Source organism: Schistocerca piceifrons, chromosome 6, assembly GCF_021461385.2.
Source record: "Schistocerca piceifrons isolate TAMUIC-IGC-003096 chromosome 6, iqSchPice1.1, whole genome shotgun sequence".
NCBI lineage: Eukaryota > Metazoa > Arthropoda > Insecta > Orthoptera > Acrididae > Schistocerca > Schistocerca piceifrons.
Genome location: NC_060143.1, coordinates 70982396 through 70997156, shown reverse-complemented (window position 1 = coordinate 70997156; position 14761 = coordinate 70982396). Strand labels below are relative to the sequence as shown.

General features: G+C 40.1%; 1 non-coding gene across 1 annotated transcript; it reads right to left on the bottom strand.

Annotated features, from left to right (window-relative positions):
* Positions 1-14182: 14182 nt before the first annotated feature.
* On the bottom strand, positions 14183-14257 carry Trnat-cgu. The gene has a single exon. It is a non-coding gene; the product is annotated as a tRNA-Thr (tRNA).
* Positions 14258-14761: the final 504 nt, after the last annotated feature.

Genomic DNA, 14761 nt, shown 5'->3' with positions numbered 1-14761 from the left:
CACACACACACACACCAGAATTTATTGCGTAGATGAGATTCTTCCACTGTATGAGTTGTCTTCTCAAATTTGTGTTGTGTATAATACATATGATGCGAACTTAAAAAATATCATTAATTATTTTTTCCAATCATCTTTTTTGTCTCTTGTCTCTTTGCTCTTGATCATTCACCCGTCATCACCTACTTCACTCAAGCTCTTGATAGCCTCCAGGTTCATTTAGTCTCCTCATTTTTTGGTACAAAATTGTACGAGTTGATGAGTTCTCACATATCATAAACAGTATAAAATGTAAACAGTGAATCTCACGAGAGCTTCACACTAGTAAATACAAAATTGGTTTTAAAATCAGTTTTTGCACTTAACATTATATATTTACTTATCAATATACTCAAGTACTAGATAGAAGAAAATAAATCTTGTATTTTTGATTAGTGCAATCCTAGTTTAAATAGATGATTACTTAATGTATGCACTAGTTACACGCATTATGTTAACTGTGGGTAGCATTTATGGTATAAAGAATTATGAGCAAGTATCAAAGAAAATTACATACATCATCTGCAAAGCATTATAAATTCCTGCAAAAATTATATCACAGTTGTACTTAATAAGTAACCACTTCAGTAATAATAGCAGTGCTGGAAGAGATACATGATTATTGCAAAACAATTTCACACTTTGATTATCCTACAGGTAACAACTTAGTGTTACTATGTACAACATATGACATCAAATTAGCTTTGAATCATTATCACAAATACTGCTCAAAATAAGTGCTACAGTCACCTGATCAGTTAGAATCTTGTGACCATTGGACAGAGTGCTCTCATAGTGTGGCATCTGCCAGGTTGCCAGACAAATGTGCCTGGAACACTAGCAGTCTGTGCTGCAACACAATAATTTAGTTTAGTTTTTGTTTTCACTTACTTCTGTGAAGATGTGAATTATAACTGTGTATTTCAGTATGTGGTCATGTTTGATAACTTATTCCAAGATTTTTGCTCAAATTCTAGTTCATTATCTTTGTGCGAGTCAACTTTTTTAGTGTAATAGAAACCAGAGGTAGTGTCCAGTAAAATTTAGACTGCACCCAGTGCCTTTTTCATATTTGTGTTACATTACTTGTTGCATAGACAAAAACTGATTAAAGATGGATAGGGACTGCACCTGTTGTGTGCAGATGTAGAATTGGCCACTGTCTGTAAACATATGGAAGCTGTGTAGGCCACAGTTGACAGGCTTCAGGCTGCTGCCCAGGGCTGCAATGGCATTTGGGTACCTGAGACTAAAGCTTTGGCACCTCTGCAATTCCTGATACCCTTGCACCTTCAAAATTGTGTTACCGATCGATCAACTTATACCTGACTGGGATTGGGAACCAATGGCAGGGTTGCAAATCTCCAGGTGGAAGTGGCTACCAGTTGCACGGCTGTCCCCTTATGCCTCAAAAGTAGGTGTCAGGTATTGCCCATAAAGTATGTCTGAGCCAGCATCGGATGCCTTGCCTGTTGGGGCAGAGGCCAATCTTCTTGATATGTCCAGACAAGTGCAGAGGGTGAGATTTCTTGTTATTGGGAGCTCCAATGTTAAACAGGTGATTGAACCCCCTAGATAAATAGTGTGCAAGTTGGGAAAGACTGCCATGTGTATTCTGTTTACATGTTGGGGTCTTGCCAGAGATATGGAGAGGATCTTCCAGCAGCAGTTGAATGCACTGGGTGCACTTTGCTGTAAATTGTGTTTCAAGGCAGCACAAGTGATACCTGTGCCTGAGTTCAGATGCTGCCATCCTCAAATCGTACAGGCAGTTGACTGATTTGGTGGGGACAGCTAGCTTGGCATATGGGGTGGAAGCAGAGCTACAGTTTTGTATCATAGTTTCCGGAACTGATGGCAGTTTGGTGCTGAGTGGAAGGTTTAAATCATACGTTGAGACGATTCTGAGACAGTCTTGCTTGCTGATTTCTGAACCTCTGCTATTGGACTGAGAAATTTAGGACCCCTAAAACCTAGGGTAGTGGAGTACATGTGGCTTGCACAATGCGGGTTTATTAGAAAAGAGAAATCCCTCCGCAGGCCTGAAAAGATACGTTCTGAGTTCAGACAGGGTAACATTCATCACAGCAGATCAGAGAAAGAAAATGTTAATATAGTATTAGTTGAAGGCAGGAACATCAATGGAAAGATCCCAGAACTAATCTCACGTATAAATGGTAACAATGCCCCGATAATAGGAGCAAAAAGCTGGACGAAAACTTTATTAATACCAATGAAATTCTAAACTCACCTGGGATGTATATTGCAAAGATAGGTGAACTGCTGGTGATGGAGGCATGTTTATAGCTTTAAAAAATATAGTAATATCAAGTGAGATTAGTACAGGTGTGGAATGTGAAATAATTTATATGATAAGTATTAAAGGTGGATCAAACATAACAATAGTTTACTTTTGTATTGACCCCTGCCTTAGCAGCAGTAGCAGTGGTGGATCAGATGGCAGGAAACTTTGAGAATATTTCACATAAATTTGCTGGTAATATTATAGCTTTAGGTGGAGATTTTGACTTGCCAGCTATAGAATGGGAGACAAATGGTTTGAGCAGGTGGTAGGGATAGCGATGTCTTACATGAAAATTACATTCAGCAGTTAATCAGGACAGACTCATGAGAATAGCATCTTAGGTCTCCTGGTGACAGACACATCCAGACTTTTCGACTCCGAAGAGGGAGTCGGCAATCATAAGACCTTTAGAGAGTCACTGAATACTGCTGTAAATAGGAATACAAAGGAAGGTAGGATGATCTTTCTGTTTAGCAAGAGCAACCAGAAACAATTTCAGATTACCTTACAACTCAACATGAAAATTGCATCTCCAGCACTGCCAATGTTAATCATCAATGGACAAAATTCAGTAGCATTGTATGATTCATATTGCTTTTCGGAACACACTAGCAGCTCTGCTCCGTTGCAATCAGCTGTTGCCAAATAGACAACCAAGTTTAAATTTGGTTGCCAAGACAGCTGAGATGATGATCCACATCGTAGTCAACTAATATGTGTCACAGTGCCAGAAATTACAGTAAAAATGTATTAAATGGTCATTAAGGATTGCCAACTGAAACTACGAGAAATTTCTGAAGCTGCAGGGATATTATCTGCCCAGGCATATCACATTTTAACAGTGGAATTGGATACGAGAAAATTATCTGCAAGATTAGTGCAGCAACTCTTAAGACAAGATCAGAAATGCATCAAAATGGAAATATTTGACCTACTTTCAGAGCACCACTGCTTGAATACTGCTCAGCAGTGTGGGATCCGTACCAGATAGGGTTGATAGAAGAGATAGAGAAGATCCAACGGAGAGCAGCGCGCTTTGTTACAGGATCATTTAGTAATTGCGAAAGCGTTACAGAGATGATAGATAAACTCCAGTGGAAGACTCTGCAGGAGAGACACTCAGTAGCTCGGTACGGGCTTTTGTTGAAGTTTCAGGAACATACCTTCACCGAGGAGTCAAGCAGTATATTGCTCCCTCCTACGTATATCTCGCGAAGAGACCATGAGGATAAAATCAGAGAAATTAGAGCCCACACAGAGGCATACCGACAATCCTTCTTTCCACGAACAATACGAGACTGGAATAGAAGGGAGAACCGATAAAGGTACTCAAGGTACCCTCTGCCACACAACGTCAGGTGGCTTGCGGAGTATGGATGTAGATGTAGATGTAGACTGGAATTCGGTAGTAGGAAAAGGGAGAGAAGGAAACATAGTAGGTGAATATGGATTGGGGCTAAGAAATGAAAGAGGAAGCCTCCTGGTAGAATTTTGCACAGAGCACAACTTAATCATAGCTAACACTTGGTTCAAGAATCATGAAAGAAGGTTGTATACATGGAAGAAGCCTAGAGATACTAAAAGGTATCAGATAGATTATATAATGGTAAGACAGAGATTTAGGAACCAGGTTTTAAATTGTAAGACATTTCCAGGGGCAGATGTGGACTCTGACCACAATCTATTGGTTATGAACTGTAGATTAAAACTGAAGAAACTGCAAAAAGGTGGGAATTTAAGGAGATGGGACCTGGATAAACTGACTAATTCAGAGGTTGTACAGAGTTTCAGGGAGAGCATAAGGGAACAATTGACAGGAATGGGGGAAAGAAATACAGTAGAAGAAGAATGGGTAGCTTTGAGAGATGAAGTAGTGAAGGCAGCAGAGGATCAAGTAGGTAAAAAGACGAGGGCTAGTAGAAATCCTTGGGTAACAGAAGAAATATTGAATTTAATTGATGAAAGGAGAAAATATAAAAATGCAGTAAATGAAGCAGGCAAAAAGGAGTACAAACGTCTCAAAAATGAGATTGACAGGAAGTGCAAAATGGCTAAGCAGGGATGGCTAGAGGACAAATGTAAAGTTGTAGAGGCTTATCTCACTAGGGGTAAGATAGATACTGCCTACAGGAAAATTAAAGAGACCTTTGGAGAAAAGACAACCACTTGTATGAATATCAAGAGCTCAGATGGAAACCCAGTTCTAAGCAAAGAAGGGAAAGCAGAAAGGTGGAAGGAGTATATAGAGGGTCTATACAAGGGCGACGTACTTGAGGACAATATTATGGAAATGGAAGAGGATGTAGATCAAGATGAAATGGGAGATACGATACTGCGTGAAGAGTTTGACAGAGCACTGAAAGACCTTAGTCGAAACAAGCCCCCGGGAATAGACAACATTCCATTAGAACTACTGACGGCCTTGGGAGAGCCAGTCCTGACAAAACTACCATCTGGTGAGCAAGATGTATGAGACAGGCGAAATACCCTCAGACTTCAAGAAGAATATAATAATTCCAATCCCAAAGAAAGCAGGTGCTGACAGATGTGAAAATTACCGAACAATCAGCTTAATAAGTCACGGCTGCAAAATACGGACACGAATTCCTTACAGACGAATGGAAAAACTGGTAGAAGCCGACCTCGAGGAAGATTAGTTTGTATTCCGTAGAAATATTGGAACACATGAAGCAATGCTGACCCTATGACTTAGAAGCTAGATTAAGGAAAGGCAAACCTATGTTTATAGCATTTGTAGACTTGGAGAAAGCTTTTGACAATGTTGACTGGAATACTCTCTTTCAATTTCTGAAGGTGGCAGGGGTAAAATACAGGGAGCAAAAGGCTATTTACAATTTGGACAGAAACCAGATGGCAGTTATAAGAGTCGAGGGACATGAAAGGGAAACAGTGGTTGGGAAGGGAGTGAGACAAGGTTGTAGCCTCTCCCCGATGTTATTCAATCTGTATATTGAGCAAGCAGTAAAGGAAACAAAAGAAAATTTCGGAGTAGGTATTAAAATCCATGGAGAAGAAATAAAAACTTTGAGGTTCTGTCAGAGACAGCAAAGGACTTAGAAGAGCAGTTGAATGGAATGGACAGTGTCGTGAAAGGAGGGTATAAGATGAACATCAACAAAACCAAAATGAGGATAATGGAATGTAGTCGAATTAAGTAGGGTGATGTTGAGAGAATTAGACTAGGAAATGAGACACTTAAAGTAGTAAAGGAGTTTTGCTATTTGGGGATGGTCGAAGTAGAGAGGATATAAAATGTAGACTGGCAATGGCAAGGAAAGCGTTTCTGAAGAAGAGAAATTTGTTAACATCGAGTATAGATTTAAGTGTCAGGAAGACGTTTCTGAAAGTATTTGTATGGAGCATAGCCATGTGTGGAAGTGAAACATGGACGATAACTAGTTTGGACAAGAAGAGAATAGAAGCTTTTGAAATGTGGTGCTACAGAAGAATGTTGAAGATTAGATGGGTAGCTCATATAACTAATGAGGAGGTATTGAATAGGATTGGGGAGAAGAGAAGTTTGTGGCACAACTTGACTAGAAGAAGGGATTGGTTGGTAGGACATGTTCCGAGGCATCAAGGGATCACCAGTTTAGTATTGGAGGTAAGCGTGGAGGGTAAAAATCGTAGAGGGAGGCCAAGAGATGAATGCACTAAACAGATTCAGAAGGATGTAGGTTGCTGTAGGTACTGGGAGATGAAGAAGCTTGCACAGGATAGAGTAGCATGGAGAGCTGCATCAAACCAGTCTCAGGACTGAAGACAACAACAACAACAACAACATCTATTATGACAGTAATATTTTAACTTAATTATGATCACAAAAAATTATTAGAGTTATTGAAATGCATTATGAAGTACTTGAAAAAAATTATAATTAAGTAATTTACTTTCTCTCAGCTTCAAATTTTAGATTTTAACTGCTTTTAACAATCACATTTTTGTTACACATATAATTCCTTTATCATTTTACCGACATTTGTTCTGTACTTGACATTGTTTTGAGTTATGTCATATGTTTCATTGTATTTGGAACTACGGAAAGACTAGGAGTATAACAGTGTTTACATGACAAAAAACATTGGTTCTACAAAATTCGGCAATAATGGTATTAATTAGTCTAGCATGTAACACAATGAATCAATAGTTAAATGGTTTGTTTACAAAAAGTGAGTTCAGTAATAGCAACATTTTTTTACACTACATGGCTTCTGGTACAGGTTCATTCATTCTAAAGAAGTATGATACCAAAAGCTTCTATGTTTTACAGATTAAAAATTAGTTGTGGGCAGAAGTCAAGAATTGAGTCATATGTCATTGCCCTGTCGCACTTTTCATTAGTACTGTGTCACTTAATTTCCTCTATAAGTTCATGTTCTCCAATTAGATGTACAAGTAATTATCCAGAGTAGAATTACATTGGTAGTTAACTTCATGTTTTGTTACATGATGGGGTTAAGTTTCACTGCCAAGCTGGGTCTTATTTGTACAGAAAATTTAACTGAAATCTTTTATTTGAAACAGGTTTAAGAGGGCTGTCAGAGGTGGTTTTGCACTTTAGAAATATGAGAAATTGAATGTACATTACGCAAGGCAGTAATTATGAAACCTTACCTAACAGTCAACCATATAGCTTTATTCTGTAGTGAATACTGAGAACAGTGATTTATGTGAAGTCGGCTAAAGGTAGGTAAAAATTTTTGAAAAGAAAACAGCTATGTGAAATCACAATAACCATTCAATTAAGAATGAAGAAAGCTTCACATTGATGAATATAAGATTTATCAGTATGCAAACTAAAATTTAAAGTTGAGACTAACTCATAACAAACATACTCAGTTTTCATACCTACAAATGATACATTGGGTTTGAGTGAGAAGCAGTGAGAGCAGAAAATATGACACTGACGAAGGTGCAGTGGCTGCAAATGTTGGACGTACGTGTTAAATGTGGTCAGAATGTCAACATCGGCTTAAACACAAACAAAAATGATTCATATAAACAGCCTGGTCATGGTAAATGGAAGATAATGGTAGTCTCAATTATCTAAAAGCATCAGAGTGGCCAATAAAGTGGAGATGGGAAATGTGAAATGGTATTTAATCATCTTGCAACACACAATTTTCAGATCCTTTGATTTGGTGTAAAGGAGACATGCCAAGATATACAATAAGTAACATTTTTAAAGGAAATACAAAAGTTTACATTGTTTTATATACATTTATGAGATACTGCAATGCAAATACTACAGTTGCCAGAATATAAACATTAAAATGTATGATTACCTTGCTCAGACTGTGAAACTGTCTTCAATGAATTCTTCTATAGAATAGTATCACTTTTCCACCAGAGGAGTATAGAGTTATCTTTTCAGTGAGCTAAGCTCCATGTTAAGGATTTTATTTTAACATAAGATTTCAAATCAACATACACTGGTGTTAGGAAGCATAGTTTTAAATGGTTTGTTGGGAGTTTAAAATTCTCTCTGTGATGACTGCTGTAGTTGTAGCTAAAACGGAAAGAGTTATGCTGAACCACACAGAACTTAAGACCTAAGCTTTACAATTTTCATTTGTAATGAGTGTTTATATTGTATTATGTCCATTTTCTCTGAGGTGTTCATGACACCTCCAAGGGGCATCACCAAGGCATAAATGTCCATGTCCAGCAAGTCCTACGATGCTCACTACACTGCATCCTGCCCCTATTGTGTATGTCACCACATATGCACCACCTGCACAGGTCAAGGACTGGTGCATGCACAGTGTTCCACACTACATAAAATATTTATAAGAGATGTAACCATATTTCACCAGTGTGAGCATCCTTATTAGAACACAAGTCATTTCCACGAATAACCTATGTTACACTACAGATTCCCTCACTGGGACAAAAGACGTCATGCAAAACTCCTTTAACACACTCTTCACAATTAAATGCACGGTAACATACACTGAAGTGCCAAAGAAACTGGTATAGGCATGCGTATTCAAATACAGAGATATGTAAACACACAGAATAAGGTGTTGTGGTCGGCAACACCTATATAAGACAACAAGTGTCTGGCGCAGTTGTTAGATTGGTTACTGTTGCCACAATGGCAGGTTATCAAGATGTAAGTGAGTTTGAACGTGGTGTTGTAGTTGATGCATAAACAACGGGACTCAGCATCTCTGAGGTAGCGATGAAGTGGGGATTTTCCTGTACAACCATTTCACGAGTGTACTGTGAATATCAGGAATCTGGTAAAACATCAAATCTCTGACGTTGCTGCGGCCAGAAAAAGATCCTGCAGGAATGGGTCCAACGATGAATGAAGAAAATTGTTCAATGTGGCTGAAGTGCAAACCTTCCACAAATTACTGCAGATTCCAGTGCTAGGCCATCAACAAGTGTCAGCGTGCGAACCATTCAACACAACATCATCGATATGGGCTTTTGGAGCCGAAGGCCCACTCATGTACCTTTGATGACTACATCACACAATGTTTTATGCCTTGGTTGGTCCTATCAACACCAAGATTGGACTTTCGATGACTGGAAGCATGTTGCCTGGTCGGACGAGTCCGGTTTCAAATTGTATCGAGTGGATGAGTATGGAAACAGCTTCATAAATCCATGAACCCTGCATGTCAGTAGGGGACTGTTCAAGTTGGTGGAGGCACTGTAATGGTGTGGGTCACGTGCAGTTTGTAACATAGCGAGTTATTATGAAATAACATTCGATGCAATAAGGCATGCAGCCATATAGCACAGTGGCTTCAGGATGGCTATGTTTTTTCTTCGCTCTGACTCACAGTTCAGCTGATGTTTCCAGCTGTGAGAATGATCTCAAATAACATTCAGTTGATATGCAAATTCATACCCCCTACGAATCTAAATAAACCATAGTAATTATCATCTGATTTTGTACACAATCTTTTGTTACTAAGGAAGGGATCATGTCCAAATTTCATATTTTTTATCTATTATAGTTATGGAGACAGAGAAAATTACTTAAATATCCTAAAACTGACACTTATGTTTCAAAACTCAGTCAGGAACAATAACCAAATGTCTTTTATTATCATCTAAAGTCATATCATCTGAAGTCATAACAAAGCTCAAAGTACACTCCTGGAAATGGAAAAAAGAACACATTGACACCGGTGTGTCAGACCCACCATACTTGCTCCGGACACTGCGAGAGGGCTGTACAAGCAATGATCACACGCACGGCACAGCGGACACACCAGGAACCGTGGTGTTGGCCGTCGAATGGCGCTAGCTGCGCAGCATTTGTGCACTGCCGCCGTCAGTGTCAGCCAGTTTGCCGTGGCATACGGAGCTCCATCGCAGTCTTTAACACTGGTAGCATGCCGCGACAGCGTGGACGTGAACCGTATGTGCAGTTGACGGACTTTGAGCAAGGGCGTATAGTGGGCATGCGGGAGGCCGGGTGGACGTACCGCCGAATTGCTCTACACGTGGGGCGTGAGGTCTCCACAGTACATCGATGTTGTCGCCAGTGGTCGGCGGAAGGTGCACGTGCCCGTCGACCTGGGACCGGACCGCAGCGACGCACGGATGCACGCCAAGACCGTAGGATCCTACACAGTGCCGTAGGGGACCGCACCGCCACTTCCCAGCAAATTAGGGACACTGTTGCTCCTGGGGTATCGGCGAGGACCATTCGCAACCGTCTCCATGAAGCTGGGCTACGGTCCCGCACACCGTTAGGCCGTCTTCCGCTCACGCCCCAACATCGTGCAGCCCGCCTCCAGTGGTGTCGCGACAGGCGTGAATGGAGGGACGAATGGAGACGTGTCGTCTTCAGCGATGAGAGTCCCTTCTGCCTTGGTGCCAATGATGGTCGTATGCGTGTTTGGCGCCGTGCAGGTGAGCGCCACAATCAGGACTGCATACGACCGAGGCACACAGGGCCAACACCCGGCATCATGGTGTGGGGAGCGATCTCCTACACTGGCCGTACACCACTGGTGATCGTCGAGGGGACACTGAATAGTGCACAGTACATCCAAACCGTCATCGAACCCATCGTTCTACCATTCCTAGACCAGCAAGGGAACTTGCTGTTCCAACAGGACAATGCACGTCCGCATGTATCCCGTGCCACCCAACGTGCTCTAGAAGGTGTAAGTCAACTGCCCTGGCCAGCAAGATCTCCGGATCTGTCCCCCATTGAGCATGTTTGGGACTGGATGAAGCGTCGTCTCACGCGGTCTGCACGTCCAGCACGAACGCTGGTCCAACTGAGGTGCCAGGTGGAAATGGCATGGCAAGCCGTTCCACAGGACTACATCCAGCATCTCTACGATCGTCTCCATGGGAGAATAGCAGCCTGCATTGCTGCGAAAGGTGGATATACACCGTACTAGTGCCGACATTGTGCATGCTCTGTTGCCTGTGTCTATGTGCCTGTGGTTCTGTCAGTGTGATCATGTGATGTATCTGACCCCAGAAATGTGTCAATAAAGTTTCCCCTTCCTGGGACAATGAATTCACGGTGTTCTTATTTCAATTTCCAGGAGTGTATATAAAATCACATACTGTAATTGGAACTTTATTTTCAAAACTCTAGTTACTCTACGTTTTGTAGTATAAAAATCATTCAAAATTATTATTTGCTTATTATTTTTGGGTGTGAATACATGGAAATGAATGAGAGAGTGTATGCAGGACATATGTTATAACTTAACATCATATTATGTAAAACCTTATAAAATTGAACTGTGGGAAAATTGTTTTGCAACCACAATGCTGATGACATATGTCGATGTGTGCTTGCTTTTGTAAGAGAGCAGCCAGAATAAAAGTCTGAAGTGGAAAAAGTTTCTATATTACTTTAAAGAATATTTTGCATTTCGTTCTATTTTATTAAACAATATATTAGAAATTGAAATTGTAATGACGTCAAGGACTATCAGATTAGTGGTTGGCTAAAGCAAGTTTTGCCGCGAGAATGGTCTGGAAGGACCATTCTGATTGGTCATTCAGATCAATATTCAATCAGAATTAAGCGGTTCCCACATGCGGATAGATAGATAGGCAGAGAGGAGAGGAGCATCGAGAGAGTCACTCACTAACCTGCTTCTGAGTAACACCATGCTAGATGTCTCAGCGAAAATAGTATGTAAAATGAAGAGCTAGTGCGATCATTTCAGATAGAATGTGTCGTGACTAAAGCGGTTTAAGTTACAAACATTTTTAGGAAAGTGTGATGTTTCGGAACTAATTAGTTGAAGTTTTATAAACATGTGATCTTTTGGTCGTATAGACACTTCCTTGTGGCATATTCTGTGTTCGTGATGGAATACTTTGGCGAGCACTTTTGACATTGAAATGACCAAAAGTTAGACTCGCTAATAGTGGTGGGTCAATGACTGTTAGATCGCAAAAATTCATTGGGGCGGACATGCAGGAATCCTATCTGCTTTTATGTGTGAAATATGTTGGATAAACAGTGAACTTGGAATGATAAAGGATTTGCATCATTAGATATGGATATGATAGCCATTTTCTTGTGCTTCCTTATGAATAAGAAGATGTTAATAGAATTTTCAAATGTTTACTGCAAATAAACTGCATTCTCCTACTGTCCAAAATTTGTGAAAATTAACTTGCAGGAACTGATTTGCAACTTGAGTTACGCAGCCTAGAGGTATGTGAACTGTTCAATGAAAATGAGTGTCTGGGAAATGATAAGTTCAAGCGTATATGAGCTTCAAAAGCAGCAGTGTAACTAATCCGATAAATGAAAGACCCACACGCGCATAAAGGAACTTTAATAGGACAGCAGTAGCAAAGTGGAGAATATAGCGGTGAGAATGACCGGTGTAGAAAGCGGCTCACAACGTCGGGAACAGCTGAACATCATGTGGCAAGGAGCAACAGCAGCCGGGAGTCTGCAGCAGTTGGCAGCAGTGGCCAGAGTGTGGACCCAGAAATTACACCTGTGGGGGCAGAGCTTGATGAATGGACCTGCTGTAACATCTCTCCATGCTGATGACGACAGAGAAAAGCTAAGTAGTACTCTACTTCATTTGGTGTGTGTGTGTGTGTGTGTGTGTGTGTGTGTGTGTGTGCAAAGAAACTAGTGAAGATGTCGGAAAATAATAACCCTGAGATAGTAAACGAGAGAGTGGGGGTGGATTTAGATAGAGTAAAATATGAAGATGATTCAGTGACTGGTGAATTTAGTTTTGATGTATCACAAGCAAATGATAGTGGTTTGCCAGATTCAGACTATGTTTATTATGGGACAGATAATGAGCAGAACATTTTTTGAAGATAATGGATTGGGTGCTGAGATGAACACTAGAATGAGTGGGTTCCAAAGGGTTTACTAACTTGTCAGTAAAAATGGAATGCAGAATGGAAAATAAAATTTCAAAATTAAGAGATTAATGGAAAAATGGTATGACTTTATTTAGTGATAGTATAAGTGGTGAGATTGGTTAGGTAAAACAAGAATGTAATCATGCTGTTGTAACAGTAAAAAGTGAATTGACATCTCAAATTAAGCGCTTTGCTGATGACAACAATTAGTTAAAAGAACAAGTAAATTCAGAGTTAGATAAAATGCAGGAACAAGTCAATAATGTGGGAAAACAATGTGAGGATAATCACACTGTAATGCAAAATCAAATTAAGGAAGGAAAAGATGTCTGTGTGAAATTTGGAGTGCAAGTGGCTACTAAAATTACTAACCTGGAAAGTAACATCAATCAGTTTAGTACAGATGTAGATAAACAACAGTGTAACCATGAAGGTAGACTAACCAGAGTAGAGCAAAGTGTTAATAACAGTAGTGGTAGTGTAATATCTAATGGTGTAGTAGAATCATCCGAAATTGTGTATGTGACTCACCGGCAATTTTTACAGTTTAATCTGAGTAAAAATGTACATCCAAAGGAATTTTGGAGTGATTATGAGGACCTCTTGCCCAAGTCTTGGAAGACAAACAGAAAATTGGTTTCATTAAATCAAATTTGAATGGGGAAGCTAGAATTTGGGGAAATTGGGTATCAGATAAATATGACAAATTAGAGGAGTTTAAGGAGGCCTTTTTCAAGGAATATTGGGGCAAATGAAAGCAGATGGAAATTTTGAACAAATTTTGGTCAGGGGAAAAATATGATCCAAAGAAAGAAAGTATTAAAAGATTTGTGCAAAAATGGGGAACAACTTTATCGTATTTGAACTCAAAAGTGGAAACAGGACAGATTATTATGGGAATAAAGAATAAGTTGCCCTTATACTGGCAGAATAAAATAATTTTGGCACCTAGGGATGATATCGCCAAATTTATTCATAATCTGGAGATAGTAGAAAATATTTTAAAAGAGGAGAAAGGTGCAAGAAGGGATTATAGGACTCACGTTAGGCAAAGTGAAAACAGAGCTGAAGTAAATGTAAAGAGAATAAGAGTTAAAAGATCCAATTAATACAGAGACAAAGCAAGCACCTGACGGGGCGGAGGGGCGAAGGCTGCCAGTTGAAAGAATGCCAGGAGCAATGACCAGGAGAGGAGGAAAACTAATGGCAGTCTGTAATGGCGCTAATGTGTGCAGACTAAAGCAGTGTAATTTAAACCTGCTATCAAAACCTTTTGTTAGAAAAACACCAGCTGAACTTCTTGTGGGTGATGTGGTTGTGATAAATATTGCAGAGGAGAGAGACACTAAAAAATTGTGTTTTGCAGGGAAATGTAGTGGAATTTTGCGAGAGAAAAAGTAAAAACAGTTTCCAGAATTAGATTTTCACTCTGCAGTGGAGTGTGCGCTGATATGAAACTTCCTGGCAGATTAAAACTGTGTGCCCGACCGAGACTCGAACTCGGGACCTTTGCCTTACGCGGGCAAGTGCTCTACCAACTGAGCTACCGAAGCACGACTCACGCCCGGTACTCACAGCTTTACTTCTGCCAGTACCTTCGAGTCTCGGTCGGGCACACAGTTTTAATCTGCCAGGAAGTTTCAGTAAAAACAGTGTTTACAGGAACCATGTTAATGAGGAACAATTAGTAGAAAGTAGCGATTCAGAACAGGATGTGAGGGTGAATGAGCACTGCAAAGCAGTTGAGGGGCTTACAGTGAATTGTGGAATTAGCACAATAATAGAGGAAATGGTTCTGGAGGTACCGGAGGAAGAGTATAATAGGGCAGAGGAAGTTTTGTATAGATTAAATGGAGTAGTTTTGAATAGTGAGGAAGAAGAAACAGAAGAGGAGAGAGCAGGGGGGTAATTTTGAAAATTCTGACAACACCATGGGAAGGGTTGCAGAATCTGGTGATATTATTAAAGAAGGGAAATATTTGGAGAAGTGCTTCGAGTTGTCAGTAGTGGGCAGACTAATGAAAGCTGCCACAATTAAAGAGGAAGAGGACTCAGTGG